Source organism: Gadus morhua, chromosome 16, assembly GCF_902167405.1.
Source record: "Gadus morhua chromosome 16, gadMor3.0, whole genome shotgun sequence".
In the NCBI taxonomy this organism is placed as follows: domain Eukaryota; kingdom Metazoa; phylum Chordata; class Actinopteri; order Gadiformes; family Gadidae; genus Gadus; species Gadus morhua.
This window is the reverse complement of record NC_044063.1, coordinates 13,351,508-13,371,403: the sequence shown is the minus strand read 5'-3', so window position 1 is coordinate 13,371,403 and position 19,896 is coordinate 13,351,508. Positions and strand designations below refer to the sequence as shown.

At 45.5% G+C, this 19,896-nt stretch overlaps 1 protein-coding gene across 1 annotated transcript in view; it reads left to right on the top strand.

The window, feature by feature from the left end:
- lrfn1 (leucine rich repeat and fibronectin type III domain containing 1) overlaps nucleotides 1-19,896 on the top strand; it is an 86,288-nt gene that overhangs the window by 43,797 nt on the left and 22,595 nt on the right. Inside the window, exon 2 of the mRNA XM_030381287.1 lies at nucleotides 2,111-2,159. The gene's annotated coding sequence lies outside the window, so the exon portion shown is untranslated. The remainder of the gene's footprint in view (nucleotides 1-2,110; nucleotides 2,160-19,896) is intronic.

Below are 19,896 nucleotides of genomic sequence, written 5' to 3'. Positions count from 1 at the left end.
AGTGATCTAAGGCGCGGCACAACACAAAACAAATGGCTGTTTGCCCTTGGGTGTGCTCGCCGGCTGTGCAAAGACAGAGTAGACCCACTCTGTTACAGGACAAAAGTATAAACCAAATTACCTCTCCGACAACCATTAGGATTCCCTGGGTTTGACGCTGGAACCCGGGACTCCAGGGACGGCACACAGAATACTATTAGAGCCCCTTGCATATTCTTTAAAAAACACCTGAAAGAAAAATGAATTATTACGCTAGGATGGGATAAAAATAAAGCCGTGATGGGGGAACAAATATATTTGAATGTCTGGGACCATTGTTTGGGACTATCGGTAACTAAGACAATAACGACCTCATTTGCATGTATGTGCCGTGATCACAGCATCACACCACATTCAGGTATACCTAAGCGATGCTGGTAATGTCGGTCGTGTAGAGGATATTATTAGGATGTATAAAAGCCCATTACCGGGGCGTTCTTTGGGGGGGGCAGGACAGGGCAGAGACGCGGCAGGCAGGCACGCATGCGTGAAATTGTACGCGCGACCCGATGTCTTAGTTCGACAGGACTGCTGACGAGTGACAACGGTACGATTTAGAAAATTGAGAAATAATGCAGCGTATTCATAAGAATAACAATAGCCAGGCGTCCTGCGTTTCATGGGTTTTCTCGGGCGTCGCGTCGGACTTGAATGTTGTAACCGCGAGCCAAGGGCGCCGGCTTTGTCTCGAGATGAGTGAGAGGGGAAGAAAGGATGTTGAGCCTTAGATGTGCGGTGGATGGTTCCGGGGTAACCTTGGGCAGGTGGCTGAGTCAGTCTGGTTGTCCATGCCCGTAGCGCTGTCTTGTTTCCACTAAGTGGGAGGCGAGGTCGCGGCGGGAGGTAAACACGGCCTGATTGGAAACGGACACGGGCACCGAATCGCCAGGGCCGAGTGCTGATACAAAGAACTGTCGAGATCTAATCAAGATGGTCGCTACGGCAACCACGCGTGGCAGGAGGAGAGGAATCACACAATGAGACATATCCTCTCTTGTTGTGGAACTACCTGATAAACTGTTGTGCAAACTCGTTTTTCTGTTTCTTCGCTTTGTTCCTATCAAACCCTGAATCAGCCGCCACGCCTCTCCCTTAGTCTCCCGGGTTGACTTTATGGCGGTGTTGGGCTCCCAGCATCCTGTGAAAATCTGCCAAACATGTTGCAAAGAGGCAAACATGTTATTAGGATAAGTGCTGGATGATGCAGCAAAAATCTTTCTTTTATTCAATTCCGAGTTTTCTATTGGTGAGAAAGTGTTAGTTGTGAAGTCTGTTTTTCCAATGAATAAAGGATATTTGCTTCAAGGTTATGAATGAACTAAAGTGGTGTGTGTGTGTGTGTGTGTGTGGGGGGGGGGGGTGGGGGGGTGGGGGGGGGGGGGGGGGGGTTGAAGTTAATACTGCTTCAGCACATCACTTGGCATAAATTACATGTGGAGGCACAGTAAAGGTCAGAGTCATCATTAACGCTCATACACTGAGTATATCTGAGTTAGTATTTAAGAGCAATCGGTTAAACATGAATTAGTGGGTTCTCCTCCATAAATTAATACTGTCTCCAGAAGAGAACACAGCGTCGATAACAAGGAATCAATAGTAAATGATGGTACATCGGATTGGATGGCAATGATTGGTTCTTTAACTGCGCGTCTACCAGAGGTCTGGTATAGCTTAGCAACGCAACGCTACACCCAGTGTGGTAGAACCTCATGGTTTGCTCCTGCATCTCTTAGAGATTCCTGACGAAGATCGATCAATAGCATGTAAAAAGAGCTATGAAGAAAGAAATCCGTAGCAAAAATACAACAACCAAATCCTCATTATCGGATCATTTATTCTCTGGTGCAGAATTGATCCCGAACAGAAGCAGTTCCCCGGGACGTTTGTCCCAATGCTCCACAAATGTCAAATCACCTCCCATTGTGTCCGGAAACACAATGAGCGACTGAACCGTGGATTGAACCTTTCCACGACTCTGACAATAACACAGGCAGGTAACGCGTGCATCAAATGTTATTTGTGCCTGAACATCAAGGTGTCATTCTCTCTCTCTCTCTCTCTTCCTCTGCAGTCTGCTTTGAAGTCGTCGCTGCCAGACACATCTCAGAGGACGTATTCCGGTAAGTCTTTCCTTTTTGAGAGCAGCCAGCAGCACCGCCTCGCACTCATTTACACCCTCTTTCTGAATAAACGAGCTCACGTGACACACAGACTGACTGACTCTGACGTGCCGCAGTGCTGAGGGACGTTGGGGAAAGAAGACGGCCATCGCCGACGTGGAACACAAAGAGTCTGTGTCCTCTGAGGGAAGCCATTAGTGGAGCCGTACACGACTCCCACTGCGTTGGCTTCACGTTTCCCTCGTATAGTCGAAGCCCCGCTGCAGTTTATTCTGCCGCCCTTGCCTTCTGTGCATTCACTCAAACAAACACAACACAGTGGCAAACACACAAGCACCGCACAACGCACGCACAACACGGGAAAACATGCACCCTCTGCCTCGCTTTGTGAAACACAAGAAAGATGTTTGTGGATTAGTTTTGTCTGTGTCCGAGGGAAACATAAGACAGCAGAATACAGACAGCGGAAGCAGGGGGATCGAATGAGAGGAAGAGGCAGGGAGAAAGAGACAGACAGAGAGAGGTTGGCGGGAGAGCTGGAGGGAGAGACAGACAGCCGGTCAGAGGGGGAGAGAGAGGGATAATGGAGGAAAGAGAGATAGAGAGAGAGAAGGAGAGGGAGGCATCGAGACAAACAGAAACAGGAGAGGGAGGAGAGGGGAAAGATGGAGACAGACAGAAACGGATCAGGGAGAGGGAGGGAGAAGGGGAGGGGAGGGATTGAGATGGACAGACTCAGATGAGAGGGAGGGAGGGAGGAAGAGAGGGGAGGGAATGAGATGGACAGGAACAGATGCGAGCAGGGTAACTTGGAGCCAGACGGACCAAGAAACAAAGAGGAAGACGGTGGAGATTCGGAGATGGAGATGGAGCAAGAGAGACCGATGTAGAGCTTGAGGGAGGGACAGAGAAACTGACAGAGACATAAACGTGGAGGTGGAAGTAGAGACGGACGGGCCGAGAACGCAGACGCGAGAGACGAGAGAGGGAGAGAGACGTTGAAAGAGAGAGCGAGAAACCGCCAGAGATCAAGACCCCTCTCGGGCAGACCTTGTTCTACCCTGCTCCCACCCGTGTTAGCTCTCCTCCCACGTGGAGCCAGCTCCGGGGCCGGCACCACATCTCGCTCCCTTACGGGCTCCACTGCGGGAGCGGGGGCCCATTAGCTGGAGCCGCCGCCGCAGCCCCATGCAGCACAGCCCCTGCTCAGTGAATGTCTTACCTCGACGGGGAGAACAAACCCTCTGATGAAAAGCAACACGCACGCACGCACGCACGCACGCACGCACGCACGCACGCACGCACGCACCCACGCACGCACGCACGCACGCACGCACACAAAGACGGAAGGAACGAGCCACAAAGCACGAGTCTGCCGCGAACACGTGTTCAGACCGGCTATGGCGAGCCGCTGGGTTAACGAATGCACATGGATCGTGTTTATGTTCCCCGCTGGGTGGGTTGAAGGTATTCGGGGGGGGGGGGGGTTCTGCTTGGCTGTTAAGAGCATTGCTGTGTTAGCCATACAAAGACACCCCTCTTCCCTGTGATAATGAGTTAGTCTAGCGTTACACTAAAGCATAGGGTGCAGTGGTCTGATCCGCTATCATTGAGGGTTCAACCCCCTGCAGAGTGAAGTGCTGAATAGATTGACGGGGGTGGAGTGTCAATCACGTGCGCGATGGGGAAGAGCCGGCATTATCCTATTGATTGCGAGGAGGACTAGGAATGCAAATAACAGGGGATTGTCTGTCCCTTGATGGTGCACTTCCCTGTGTCACAGACATGCCTGTGGTTGAAGGCCGGGGAACGCTAGCCCGCTTTTTAATGGCTTAAGGGTCGAAAGAGCTTGTGCTAAAAGCAAGCAGACCTCAGAAAGTGACAGTGAAGTTCACAGATGTATTTGGAAATAAAGGAAATGCTTAAAGAAATCCTGCCTTCAGATTTAGGGACATTTTTATATTTTGTGTAAAATTCAATTTGTTTGTCTGCATCCATTAAAGCAGAAACATGAGAATATTCCACGATGTGTAATTGATGTATCTGCGTTCCCCCCCGGTTTCTTTCACTAATGGCTCCATCAATGTCACGCGTGGCTCCGGAAAAGTAATTGTGTGTCAACTTTCGCGGGCCCTAAAACAAAAGTCATTACACGAGCATTAAGAAGTCATATGACCTGATACAGCTCAAATAAATGAGCTCTCCGAGCAGCTGTGGCTGGGGACTCCCCAGCGCTAGTGCAGCCAGTTAGCTCGGAGGAAGGACCTGTCAGGCGTGATGGCATTACTGGATGTAAAGTGGGCTTCTTTATGACGAGAAAATGGGCTAAAATCACCTCGGTTTCACGGCCATTCCCTGCTTTCGGCGTATTTAAGACACTCAGCAAGTCTACTGAGCACCTGTTCTTCCGTGCTGCCTTGTGAACTCACATATTGAGTTTGACTAGCACGTTGGTGCTGCTTGGCTCAGGGGCTCTGGATCTTGTTTGTCGCCGTCGGTTGAGGACATTATTTAAATGCACGGGGAGACGCATATTTCAAACTGACAGGGCAATTAACACCGTGATAAACCACTCGATGATTTGGACTCGTGACACGGTGTTATTAGGGAAGGGGAAGATAAAACGGCGCAAAGAAATAAACTAAATAAATGACACATTGTAGATAATAAATGCTCCTGACTGAAGCCGCCATGCCGTGTCAAACATATTGAGGGTTCTTCCTAGCTTTAGGGGGAAATGGGGGAGATGGACGGCAGTGTGACTCACCAGCGGTTTATCTCTGTTCCGACCGACTCCTAACTATCTCTGTCACGCACTCCTCCTCCCTGCTGAAAGAAAGTCACCGCCTCAGAGTCTCAGAGTCTTACTTTACACAAGAAGCCATTCCCAACTTTAAATTACAAAGAGACTAATAGAAACAACCTACGAGTACGGTTTTGCTGGTATCAGCAGCAATACATTTCAAAGCTGACATGATGCAACAAGCAAAGCCCCCCCGCTGCGAGCCGGGCAGAGTGCATAAAGTGTTCCGGGTGTTTTGGATTCTGCGGTCCATCTGTAGCAAGATGCTCGACGCCTTGATGCTGATTAATGATGCCCTGAATCACTGCGAGCCACTTTGGATGAAAGCGTCCGTTTAGAGGCTCAACATTACTAGCCATGACGCGAGCCCTGAAAAATGCATACATGTGATCGTTTCATGAGCAGCCCATGGTCACATAACTCACTCGCTAATGGGTTCGGCCTTTGAAACGGAGGGTGCAACCGGGTTTTCACCGGTGAGATTTTTTTTTCTTAAGATAAGAATCAACAACAACAAAACCGGAGGGCAACCAGGGTGTCATTTAGAGACGGATGATGTGATCCACACTTTGACCGAGTGATTACGGCATGTTACCGTGGCGATGACCCAGGGGAATGAGGCTGACATCGTCGACACCCTCGTACCTTGCTGCAATTCTTCCGGAGCTGTGGAACAATGTCCTCATCATCAGTTGTCCCTTGAAGAAATGCCTTGGTTAAGCTCCGACAAAGCTTCAAAATAAAGGCGGAGTTAATAAATTTTCTCTTTGTGATATGCATGGCTGAACCGCGGGAGTCATTTGCAGTCATGATCGCGTACAATGGTTCAGCGGTACGCGTGTTTGGTTTTGCTTCAGGAACCCTGATGACTTGGTTGGCGGACCGATAAATTATTCTTTGTAATTAGAGATTTGCGTGTGTTATTGATAAATGTGTATTGAGTGTTCTGACTTGCCATCTTGCAATCTCAATCACTAAATGTAGAAATGATTGTCGAAATTACTTGAACTTCAACCAACAACAAAAAAAAGACGCCCATGAATGATTGATTACTTGTGGAAATGTTGATGAGGATTGTAATCTTCAAAGGGGTACTCAGAAAGTTCCAAAGACAAGATATCCATCCATTTAACATATTTTTCCGTTTCGGTCCTCCTGTGTGTGTGTGTGTGTGTGTGTGTGTGTGTGTGTGTGTGTGTGTGTGTGTGTGTGTGTGTGTGTGTGTGTGTGTGTGTGTGTGTGTGTGTGTGTGTGTGTGTGTGTGTGTGTGTGTGTGCAGAAAAAGTGTTTGTGTGTGTACGAAAGACACTTTTTGTGTGTCTGTGATAAAGATGGCCAGGAAACAATGGACAACGGCATTAAAGTAACGATAGGTAGGTATCGTCAATAATATATACATTATCAATATTAAATATGTATCCATGCGCCCGTCATGAGTGTACGTGTATCAAGTGTTGTTTTTTCAACACTTGATACATGTTTTTTCCAAGGAGGGTGCTTGAAGTGGAGGATTTGCAGAGATAATATCCCCCTGTTGCCTATTGTTATCGCCCAGGAAGGAAAGGCTCACACCTCGCAGCTCGGCTATTCTGGGTTTAACATTACATTGTGTCATACTTAGATCAATCTAAGACATGCCTCTCCAAAGTAGGTCACCTCCACAATATGGGATTTCGGGTCGGGCTTGCAGCTCACGCAGAGAGAGAAAGACATTTATCCAAATTGGACGTGATTATGGGATATTTTCCTGACAGTTGGATCCAGGAAGCCATGGGCCCCCTGTGCGTTTTTATTGTTTTTATTTAACCTATTTTTAAATTGTGGGTTGTGAATAGTTATATAATGTTTTGCTGGCAGCTGCCATGCTTCTTCCCGTTCCCTAGGCTTTAATACGTTGTGGCATAGTGAGGTTTTAATTAAACAGGAGGAGGGCACCGGATCTCTTTACTCTGTCACTTTGAGAAATGGCGGGTGGGAAACAGCTGGTATCAAAGTTTGGGTAAACGGGGAGATTACTCCCACGACAGAATTGGATTTTTATTTAGAGTTATGACTAAATTAATTGAGTCTCATTATTTTGCAGACTGACGTTTTCGGGGTCGACCCACTGGGACGTATTTTGCAGAGAACTTTGTAAATAACATTTATTGAATCGTCGTTAATTATGAGTTACTATCGTACGATTCAAACCCAGTTTTCTTTTTATGACCGTTAGCTTGAGTACGCTGTGACCGAGCAGCACAAGACGAGAAAGGGACAAACACACGTTATCGTTAATGTGACAAGTCGATTATAATTCTATTGTACGCATTCTTCAACAGTTCAATGTTATTTTCGAAAGGGGTCGTACATTATAGAATTATAGAATTATTCACAGAGAAAACCTTATTGCTAATCTTTTCTGAATTTGCGTCAGCGCTTAATTCGACGTGGCCAGCGTACAGTCCGTGGCCTACGAGACCCTGAGGAGAAGTCTAATTTGTCTTCATTAAAAGGGAAGAGACTGAGCTCCCTTTGTCAGACATTGCAGACCGGTGGAGAAACATTCGAATGGAGGGAAAGTCTCCATGTCATTAATGACCGGAGGATTATGACGGAGAGCTGTAGAAATGTCCCAATCAATCACTGTCAAAACGCCTTCGGCCATTTGGGGAAAGCTTGAAATGACTTTTTCTCAATGTCGACTGGGAGCAGAACACGAGCGAGCGAGCAGAGGCGAGAGAGCTATATAGGACAAACAAAAAAAGATCTAACCTTCTCTGAGGACGCCTCTGTGCCAAAATAATTAAAGGCAAACATGCTGGGCATGTGCATTAACATGTAAAGGGTATTACGCCTGTTCCAACACGGCCAATAGCAGGACATTGGAAAGGTTACTGTTGCCATACATGAATAGTAACAGTGCATCGACCTCCACTCTGGCTTTTATCCAGGCCATTCTAATGAGCCAGGCCGAGGGTCCCCAACTAAATCCTATTCCATGGATGGCAGTGCAGTGGTGCAGTGGTTTACCATAGCGAGAGTGTCTCCTTCAAAGTAAAAGTCCACACAAACCCACACACCAGCGGAACGAAGAGAAAGTCAACAACCCAAAATACTGCGGAGCGAGAGTGGGGAATGTAAATGTTTCGTCTCTGATCCAGACGTCCTGAGGAGGTTTTTAGCGGCCTGCGCTCGTCTCCGAGAGATGCGCCCCACATAAGTGTTATGTTTAGCGGCTCAGGCTGTGAGCTGTGGATTTACTCACAGCACTGTCCCGGGAGACACACGTATTAGGACGTCCCCGGCATCCATCTGAAGCCCAGACTTTACAGTTCAAAGTCCCAGATGAGGAGGATGGAGGGGGAGCCACCCCTACCACCACCACCCCCACCCCTACCATCACCACCACAACCCCCACCACACATACCGACACCACCTATACCACCACCCCCCCTACCACCATAACCCAAATCCCCACCACCACCATCTCCACCCCTACCACCACCACCACCACCACCGCCTCCACCCCTATAACCACCACCACCCGGTTATCAAAGATGCAGGGTGCAATCAAGGTGACACCAAAGTTGCCATCCCACGCCACAAGACGCATCGCAGAGAAAAGTAGGCCAACTGCAAAGGAAAAAAATGTGATTGATCATCCAAATCTGCGTGAGACCGACGAGTCACGTGACATTTCTAGAAGGTATCATGTCTCCCCCTCCACCACTCCCTCCCTCCCTCCCTCCCTCCCTCCCTCCCTCCCTCATCACCCTGTGTTTGAAATCAGCCTCCCCCTCATTCTGCAGCAGAACAGGAGTAAGAGTAATAAATAATTCACGCTCCCCCCTGATGGCTGACTATTTACAGTCACTAGTCTCTCGCTCTCTCTCTCTCTCTTGCTCTCTCACGCTTTCTCTCTCTCGCTCTCACGCTCTCTCTCTCTCTCGCTGTCACGCTCTCTCTCTTGCTCTCTCGCCCGCTCTCTCCCGCTCCTGCCTGACTATTTTAAAATGTGGGAAAATAACGGGAACCGTGAGTGGTGGGTCGCCTCCATGGATTCTGATGCTTAATTTATTCATTGCCCTCTGCCTGTATTGGCTATGCTCAGCACAGCTCCTCCCTGTGAACAGAAGATTAAAAGGACCTGGAAGAGCGGCTGGGTGGGGGGGAGGGGAGGGGGGAGTATTATTGCAATATGCAAAGAAGCGTGTGTGGTGTAGAAGGTTGTGGGCTGGGGTTGGGGGGGTTTTGGGGGTTGTGGGCTAGGGGTTGTGTGGAAGGTTGTGGTGTTGGGGGCTGGGGGTGGTGTCTGGGGAGGGGGTGGGGGTCTGCAGAGACGGATGGAGCCCAGAGCGCCCGGATTATGACGGTTGTTGACTGTATCGCAGTGCGGGTGAAGGACATCTCTGCTCCATGCCGCCGCCGCTGTTGCCGCATGCTGGTGTGGTCCTCGTGACCTCGCACGCACGCAAGCAGACATGCGCAGACACGCACACGCAGATGCACATGCAGCCACACACACGCCGACACAAGCAGACACGCATAAGCAGACACACCACGCACACGCAGATGCACTCTCGAACAATGATGCACAACCACAGAGACGCACACACACACGTATGCACACAAGCACACAAGCCCACACAAGCAGATATACAAAAAAACGAAGATAAACACGCAAACACACGCACACACGCAAGCAGCAACAGAAGGCTGCTTGACCCTCCTGTGCAGTCTGCTGGTGGGTTTGTGGTTTATGGGGCAGAAGTATTGAGGCTGACGTGTAGCACAGCGTTTATGTCTTAGCATATGTCAACACGTTGAAATTGTCTTTTATTTTTTGTTTGACCTGCGTTAAATCTTTTCGGAGCCTCCTCCAAGCATTGCAATATCCCCCCAATACATTTATCAAATATACTTCAGGCGGAAATTTTCTCCCTAGTTCTGCATTAAAATGCACATTGTTTTAGCTATATAATTATAGATTATTTGCCTTTTGAATTGGGTAAAACATTCATTTTTCCAACATACCATTATACAAAGCGTGAGATATGCTAATCAGCAAATGTGAATTCAAGTCTGCAAAGCAACCCCATAGCCTAGTGCGATGAAAAGACACAAATAAGCGTTACACACACACACACACACACACACACACACACACACACACACACACACACGCTCAGTTTGCTCACAAACACACACAAGCTCAGTTTGCTCACAAACACACACAAACACACACAAGCTCAGTTTGCTCACAGCCAACCTCCCAACGCAGTTTCACTTGTTTCATGTGGAAGAGGGGGGGGATGCAAGGGACTGCGTGAGCAGCTCTGTGGTGGGGGAGAGCGAGGCGCTACTTGTATTATACTTGACGGTATAATAATATAATTGTGGAGGAAAAATAGATAATGTATGGACACGCCGGGAGGAACGAAGGACTGAGTAGCTGGATATATCGACCCATCCCACGAGGAAGCCATCAGAGAAAAGTGTAATGGTCTAATTCACAGGATGAAAGGCTTTCTTCTGCTGCTAATGACTAAACCTCCAGTTCCTTTGTTTGTTTGTGCTTTGGATCTGTTTCATGTTTTTCTCCTCCGTGGTTTTTCCAGTAATGCAACATGACAAAACAACTGACTTTAGTGTCACGCGTGTTATTTCTAACATGTAAATATCCCCCGATGAAAATGTACACTTCCATCGGCCTAACGTTTATGTTTCTGTTCTGCGTTTTTAACCCGTGGTTTGCTTCCAGGGAACGACTTTCTTTCAGGAAGTAAACAGCAAGAGCTCTTTAACATAGCCCACCAGAGTATGGCCGAGGATAATAGGCCATAAGAATACCAATGAAACCATAGAGCTGGTTGATTTATTAGTCGATTTAATAGCTCTCTAAGTGCACGCATCTATCCACACACAAGAGTTTAAGACACAAAGTATTTTCACGATCGGGAGAAGTTATCCACAAACACGGATCAATAGTTTCCCTAATCACGCTCCCGACACGACCAAGGTGAACCACTTCCCCCTGGACCGGGATAAACAGTTGTGATAATTGGATTGCTTGGAACAATCAGGATAGGAAAAAATTAGCCTATCTCAAACCAAGTGTAAAAAAATGTGTGGCAATTTGCTTTCAAATTAAAAACCTCGTTTTTAATTTATGCTATTATTGACCCCCCATTTTACTGCTGCTCTTTTTCACAACAACAGCACTAGCTAACAAAGTGGCCAACAAAGTGGCTAACAAAGAGCCTTTCAATCGTAAATAATCGATTTCATCTTCAAATATACACACCTGCCTGCTGCCCCCTCCCCCTGCTAATTAAATCAACGCTGTGGAAACGTCATGGTCTCCTTCAGGTGAATATATGGGAGCGGGCTGACCCCTCCGACGCAGGCACGGTGCGTTTCAAGCTAGGAGACGGCGGCACGTTAACTTCAATTAATCAAGTGGATGCAATTACCGCAAGTGACGTGCTGAGGACGGTTCACCTCACCTTCCCCGTCTGTTACCCAACTCGTCTCTCCGGGGCCCCTTCAGCGTCTGACTGGGAGACGCCGGCGCCCTCCAACCTCAGCTGTAACTTGGGGAAGGTAGCCGGCCCGCTAATGGCGGGGGCCGGCTAATTAATGTCCTGCAACAGGACCGATAGAAGAGTAGCGAGATGGCTTGTGGTTGGGCCGCGGTATGTGAGCTGTTTGCTGAAAATGTGTTAGCATTGGGTCCAGGACGTATTGGGAACTTTGTAGAAATGCTGAAGTGTAGACCCTTGAGGAAGAGGCTGATTTGAATCGTCTTGCCCTTTCAGAATCACAGTAATAAAGGGAAAGGAGGCCGTTAGCATGCTAACTAGCTACGACTGAGACGCTAGCGGAGAGACCGGGACAAGACACCAGCTAAGACAGAAGACGACATACACTGGGATTTTCAGGAGATTAGAGATATTTTTATTATGTATTATATATTAAGTTAATGTTGCGTATATAGTTCCTATGTTTTTATTTTGCCTTTGTTTTGTTGTTATACGGTTGTTAATTTTGCTAAACTATTTAGTACTTTTATAAAAGATTATAAAATCTAACACTGGAACTCTAACAATCGTTAATTTATACCAGGAAGTAGTGTATGTTGCATTAGAAATATCAACAAAACAAAAAGCAGAAACTGCATGGAAATGTGTTCCAGAGATTACCCAGAGCATGTCATTGTTTGTGCCAGAGCAATTTCTGTGTGCAGTGTTAAGTGTGTGAGATGCCCAAAGGAAGCGGTTAACTATTAAAGTTGCGGATAGCCATCAACTGCCAACAACCGTTTAAATTCTAAAATAAGAATGCCTCTGCCTTGCTTTTCATTTCGGTCCAAATCCTTCCCAGTGCAGTACAGCAGATCTCAATGGTGTGGACTGACTTTGGCAGAAGTCAAAGCGATCGTTCTCACAAGAAAATCTAATATTCTTGAGGAAGGCAATTTTTTGCAATATTTAGCAATATTGGAAGATTCAGCATGGACTAATCAGCTTTTATGAAAGCTCCCAATGACAATGTTAGAAAACAAGGCTACGACGGCACGCCCAACTTCTCGTGAGCGGAAAAACTGTTGGGAATGTGTTATTTAGATCAAAGAACAAGGGTGCGTAAATATTGTATTAACATTAATGACAAATGAACTCTGAGCACTGAGGGCAAAAAAACCTTCTTTTTTTTCATAAGTGGTCCCTTGAAGGCTTGATGGAAAGGCATTGGCACTTAAAACCAACCCCCTGAATATTCAGGGTTAGTCCCCCTTTCATTTCATAGTCAAGTCCCACTGTCACCGGTGAATCGAGGTGACGTGCTCCACTTGCACGACCGCCAATCCATTATGGATGGCGTTACCTTGAACCGTGCTAGCATAGTGCAAATGTATACAGCTGTCAAGCGTAGCAAGGAGACAGTCCTGGAAATTCTTCTCCCCTGTGAGAACGAGACGGAGTTCAAAGACCTTGCAGAGTCGATAGTACATACAGAAATCCCTGCCTGAGCGACCGCGTTTATGATCAGGTTTGAGAGCTGCACGAATGATATAGCTTTAGAGAAAATGATAAGGGTATTCATGAAAAGAATATGGCTGTTTTTTTATTTGATTGAGAGTCACTTTGAAAACGATTGAGCGAAAAAAAACGAAAAAAAAACCGATAACAGTCTTCTGTCCACTGACTCTGTGACGTGATGTATCATATATAAGGGTTTTGGAGTGCCAATAGTATGATTCCGGTAAACAAAGAGAGGTATGGGCTGGCATTTTGTATTTGTAGATTAGATTAGTTATCCAATGTGATTTTATTGATGACAGGATTGAAATCACTATCGATCAGCATTGATTTCAGATACGTGGAACTTTCTTTAAGCTACAAGCTAGTTGAAATGTTTCAACTTTAATCGAATTTGAACATGTACGTTGAACACATGGAAAATACTAAAGTCAGGATACAGATATGGGAACAGATTACTATTGATTGTTTTTCAGAAGATGTTCTATTTTCTTTATTTTCAAAGGTTTGGATGTTAAAATAATCAGCAATCTCACATTCCATTTATCGTCCTCTTAGGAAAATTGTCTTGTTTTTGTCTTGAAAATGTATAAATTAAGTTGTTAAGAAAATAAAATAACCTTCAATCTAAATGCATCATATGTGGTATGAGGCATTTGAACAAAGTTATTATAATAAGAATAAATCTAGTTTTTATCTTTTTCAATATTCGATGGCCAATTAACTATCGATATAATTTTATTTAATTATAGTTAAATCTACTTGTGACTAAATTCTTATCCAAAACAACTGTAAAATTAGATGCATGTCTATATGGATCAGGTTTACAAAGATGCCTTCAGGTAGTCTGTGGACATGGGGATGAATGCAATAGCCACTACACTAACCTTCCCAGTCATATTGCTGAATAAATAAACCGTATGAACCAACATACAGTCATACAGATAATAATACATGCTAAGAGAGAGTCAGACAGGTTTCTACTAAAACGCCAGGGTTGGTAATCACTGAGCGCTCAGAGAGCTCAGATGCTGCATCTTTTATGAGTGAAAATATCGCAGGAGCCTGGGGTGGATTTGAATTGAGGTGGACTGACTCGGAAGAGCATAAAAGTTGTTGCTCAATTAAACTTGGGGCACACACTCCGGGCTGCCTCGCACTCCAGGCTTTGATTGGATCTTTGAAATCCTTATTCTGCACATATGCTTTATTGGTATTTTCCTGGTGAAGTGTATGCCAATAAACAAATATAAACCGTTAATGGTTTGTTTTTAGGGGCTGACAAAGCTTGGTTTAGGTTTGATAAAACTTAATGCATGTTTTAGAGCTCTTCACAAGATGATTGAGATTTCAGGTCATTTTTGTGCAATGTTATCTTTCTTCGTTTCGCTTTTGGCTTTTTACTGCCAAATTCAGCAGCGTCATCCTGTTTTGTGCATGAGAGGGAGGAGGTTATGATGAATATAGAACAGAATCAAATCCTCTCCCTTTGTATTCCTCCCATAGCATACAAGAACTGATTTGATTACATCTCGTCTCTCTGCGGTTCAACAGTTATGTTTCATTCATATTCTTTTCCTGACAGACAAAGCTGATTACGACATCCAGCAATTTTAAACCCCTCAAAAACAAATCCAAATGGCAGAAACATCTCCCAATAAAAACACTTGAGGACTTGATTAAAGCAGGAAACATTTGAAGCCCTTTTTTGGGTCATTTTTTGTTTGTGTTTCTATTTAATATACTTTTCTGATCCGGCCTGCGTTCCGCGGTTCTGTGGGGCCACTTTGTTCCTTCAGACCCTTTCACAGGCTGTCACAGTGACAGGTTTGGCCAAGCAGGGGCAGAACTTTGACTCTAGTCTCCCAGGGAAGAGAACCCTGGCTCGTCTGATTCCCGGTTAGCTCCATCCATTGTTCATCGACAGGTTGTCACATTCATCCTGCGAGATTTCGCATATGCTTTTCTCTGGGAAATAAGGGACTTCAAGGTCCCTCACTGATCTCGAAGTTGGAGATGAGGCTTTAGAAGTAATTATTTTATTTTTCTCCCTGTGTGTTTATAGAAAATTCTTTGATGGAATTTGATGGGCGGTGACAGTTATTTTTCCTCATCCAGATTGAAAGAAGGATATTTTTTTTTGCATCTGAAGGCATTCCCTTCTGATGTGTCTAATGTATGATAGGGTATATGATTATATTTTACAGTGAACCCTGGTCTCCCCAAGTCTAACTTCTAACAGGGTCTCCATCTTCTCCTGCTCCTTTTAATGATAAAAATGAAACTAAAGCCGAAAGGTCCTTGATACTCCCGGTATACAAAAATATACTGTATATGCCAGTATAATGATTCCATTAAGACAAAGCAGAAACATGTGTGATTTGTTGCTATGCCGATACGGATGTACACTAGACTTCCACAACACAAGATGATTAGAGAGCCACAGTAAGGGAACAAAGTGTGATTTATGTGGGCAAGCCATCCCCAGTAATGAATGTGTTTTTTCCTGGAGATACAGATTACCCTCTATGTGTTTGTATGGGACTCTCCTGAGCGTGAAATCACTTACTTACAAAGGACCAGATTCACAACCGCGGGTTAAAGCTCAATAGGGCAAATGAGGCAGATCTGAAATCTTTATGTATCGTGTTCAAACCATCCTGTGGGTTTAAATCCCCCACATTGGCAGGATTTAGCCAAGCAGCAAAGAAAATGGCACATCATTTCCGACATAAAAATGATTGCAAATCGATAGAAGGAGCCGTAACTGTAAAACTGTAAAATGTAAAGAATAAAGGAAACTATAGGGCACTTGGCAAACTACCTGGTGTCACAGATGAAGAGTGGACGTGTGATGAGTAATGTTGACAGGTTGAGTGTTCACAATAACTGGATAACTGCTGGACGTGGCCGGAGGAGCACTCTAGGCCTGCCTCTGGAAAGATTACACACATAATCTCTGTAAGCACATTATAAAAGCATCTTGAGGGAATTACAGGAATGGGATATTTAATCCTCTCATGCAATTTCGGTGCACATCAGGAATGTAACACATTGTTGTGTTTCAGATCTAGATAGATAGATAGATAGATAGATAGATAGATAGATAGATAGATAGATAGATAGATAGATAGATAGATAGATAGATAGATAGATAGATGGCTGTTCTATGCTGATTTTGGAAAACCAATGACTACATGCATCAGGGTGTTCTTGGTAATGAACTCCTTTGCTATATAAAATTGAATCTTTAATTTGTGATTCAAGCCGAAGGCTTAGCCTTAAATCGTTGATTGAAAACGTTGTTTTTCATGTCATCAATCAATAAAGAATTTATATTCATATCGAAAATCTCATATGATTACAAAATGTTACTCTGCCTCCTAGAATATAATCCAATAAATACAAGGATGAAAAGAAATCCCACACTACAATCCATCATTTGTAAAATAAATTATTATTTTGATCCTGTAGCTAAAATCTGTATTTTCCTCCTACTTTGACTTAGCTCTCTGCATTGGGGGATTTAATGATTTGTCATTGCTTGTAGAATAATGGCTCATCTTGAGTTGGGAGCTGTTGGGAGCAAGGACCTAGTATGGTTTTTTTCTAGAGTTAAGAGGATAAACTGCTTGCTTTGGGAGTATTCTAATGAAGCCTGAGCCCAATTAGACAAACAAGATGACGTGTTGACAGAAACCTGCAATCCATTGTTCATCAAACCACATGTTTGCTAGATAAATTGTCTCTTAAAATGTGTTTGTGGCTTCAATTATGAAGTTGCGATTCCCCAGGTCATTTCTATGTTTACATATCTTTTTGACGTATAATGAAATCTGGCTGGTGCTGGCGTCTATTACCAAATCTAACGTTTAGTCCCATCGCCGTGATTCCCTGGCTCTTTCTCTCTGTATCTAGCACATTGCTATTATCCACATTTCAGCAGGAGGGCATATACACCATGTAGTCCGTGTTTACGTGATGAACCATTTTTGGTTATCAGGATGCAAACCAGAAAGCCTTCATATCATACATTGGTATTGGCAAAATCCAATTTGATGCTGGCTGACTTGTCGCGTTAAGTGCCACTTTGCTCGTCGGTAACGCCGTAGGTCCCATTACCATGACATGTCTAACGGTGCATGCGTTTACACAGCAGTCTTCATCTGACCCAGAATGCTTCACTTCAGCTTCCAGGAGCCCCCCACCACCACAACAACAATCTGTCTCTCTCTCTCAGGGAGAGAGGGAGAGAGGGGGAGAGAGATGGGGATTTCATTATCCCTGCCCACGCGGTTGTGTAGCTACTTCGTCATCTGTTTCTACACCGCTGGAAACACACAGGCTTAATTGTCGCTGAGATAGGGGTTTCATGATCCATTGTGTGTTCCTCGAGCTCCGGCCTCTCTTGCTGGTAACCTTGCCTCCCGGACTCGAGTATTGATTGGCCGACCCACACTCCATGCATCTTTCACTTGACCTCAAATTTCAAAGGTTTGTGAAAGCTAATAAAAAAGCTAATTACTCAATCAAACCGTTCCTACCAGCAATTATTTCCCTGAAACCGTCTTCTATGTAACCAAGGAGATCGATGTAGTTAGGGACATGACGGAGGGGGGAGTTATGTTCATTAGAAACGCTCATTGTAGTGGATTAGTGAAAATGCCTGTCTTGTCGTCCTAAGTTACGTCTTAGGGTCGCTCGGGTCTTCAATGGGCTTCGAAGATTCGGTTCAACGGCAAGTGCGCACGTTCACGGTGAGATCCAATGTGATTATTCTTTGTGAGGAGAACACAGCGCTTTAACATGGGGTCAAGCATTTCCAATGAATGGTTGTCATTCATTTCATTAGGGCCGTTTGGTTCTGCTTCTGCTGTCCATTAATTGGTTGTAATAACTTTGAGCAAGGGAACAATTTGTTCATTAGCTTTGTTGGCAGAGTTTATATAACGGTTTCAAACGACAAATGAAAGCATAAAAATAGTGATGTACAGATATACCATGCGAATCAGTTACAATACACATACAATATATAAATTACATTGAGCAATGTGGACGGTGGTTGTTTTCTTTTTGAGAAGTACCCAACGCGTGTGCATATTAAGTAGGCCCACCGTTGGCACCAGCGCCCTATCTGGTGTCTAACTGGTAACGTTAATCAAAGCTGGGACACGGGAGAGCGAGAAGCAGAGTAATTGTTTTGCTACATGGTAATGGAGCCGGTGTTGATACGCTGAGAGGGGCCTCCTCCCGGTCACGTTCTCCGTTCCCGGGTCATCCTACACCTCCGTTCAGCCCTTCATGTTGCTTCTTCTTGATCAAAATGGTTGTCGTGGTCCACCACTGCTGAGTCATGGTGACATCGAGACGGCCCCTCTTTGAAATGTAAGAGATGGAGTGTGAAGCTAGCGCTGGGGTCCTGTGTGACCCGCCCACTACACCGGGTCTTAAACACGTGAGGACCAATCACGGAGAACCCCCCCCCCCCCCTTTTTGAACCAAACAAGTGACCCAACCTTCTCTGTCTTGGGGTCTTGTCTTGTCATGTGTATCTGTCTATTCACTGAGAAAAATGTCCCCAAGGGGACAATACATTTTCCATCTATCTATCTTGCACTCCGGTAGGAAAGAATTGAATTATTTGAGTTTTATTTTTTAGTTGATATGAGACATGGATGCTGGTGTATTTATCTCCTGTTTCATTCCCTTTCGATGCGTATACAAAACGTGTCTGGGTTCCCCAGTCGATAAGACTCTTAAGACTCTTCAAAGAAACACGGAGACCTGTGCTGCTGAGCGCACTCTTTTATAAGCCGAAATTTGTTTCATTTATCGGTCGGGAAATAAGCTGTTTGTGGATGTGTTTTTTTTACCGCCCACGTGTCTGGTTTGGAAACGCTGAATGTTCGATGCAACAGACAATCCACATTTTTCCAACAATCAATGGAGTTAATTTCATCAAATCTAGAACCAGTCGCAAAGGACTTAACGCCCCGTGTTGTCCCATTGTACCCCAGAATCCAGCCGGACGCCTCCTGGAGATAATTAGTAAAGTCGGTGAGCTGAACCCCCAGGGCGCATTTAGCGGCGGTGGAACGTAGTGCCTGTTTATCTTTTAAGGCCTCCTGAGGGATACTATGGTCCTATCTGTCCTCTGGCCTCCCCTGGGGGGTCTATACTGCCGACCAGGGGGCTGTATAAACAGCCATTGACCATTGACCCCCCCCTCACCACCACCACCTCAAGCTGTTTTTTTCAGTCACCCTCGATTAGGTAATCTCCTCCGCCGACTCTAATGGGACAAGACACCTTGTCATGTGCTTTAAAGTCCACCTCTCTCTCTTTTTCAATATAATGCCTTCTCTCTCTCTGACCGTCTCTGTCTTGGTCTCTCGCTGTCTCTCTCTCTCCCACTCTCTCTCTCGCTCTCTCTCGCCCTATACATCATACACAATAGCAGGTGCTATCATCCAGAACAGGAGCTGTGTGTTGTGTACATCACAACGGTCAAGTTATTTGACAACGTAGGTTAACGCGAGATCTGTGGACGAGCAGAAAAAGAGGGCGTCCACAACTACAACGAGGAGGAAGTAGTAGTAGTAGTAGTAGTAGTAGTAGTAGTAGAAGAAGAACAAAGTGGAGTCGACTTTTTTCCAGTCCCGTCTCGACTGCGTCTCTCTCTGTTCCCGGGGTCTTTGCTCTCAGAGAATATTTGTTTCTGTACGCTAAACCAACCGCCGGTTTGTTTTCCTCTGTACGGGCACCGCGGCATTCATCTCCTCCCTCACCTGTCGCAACGTATTCCTTTCACGGCAGTCATCGTGCGTCTTCACCGCAGGACTGACAGGCCGCAACACAACGAGAGGGAGACAGAGAGTGAGAGAGAGAGAGAGGGGGGGGGGGAGGGGGAGGG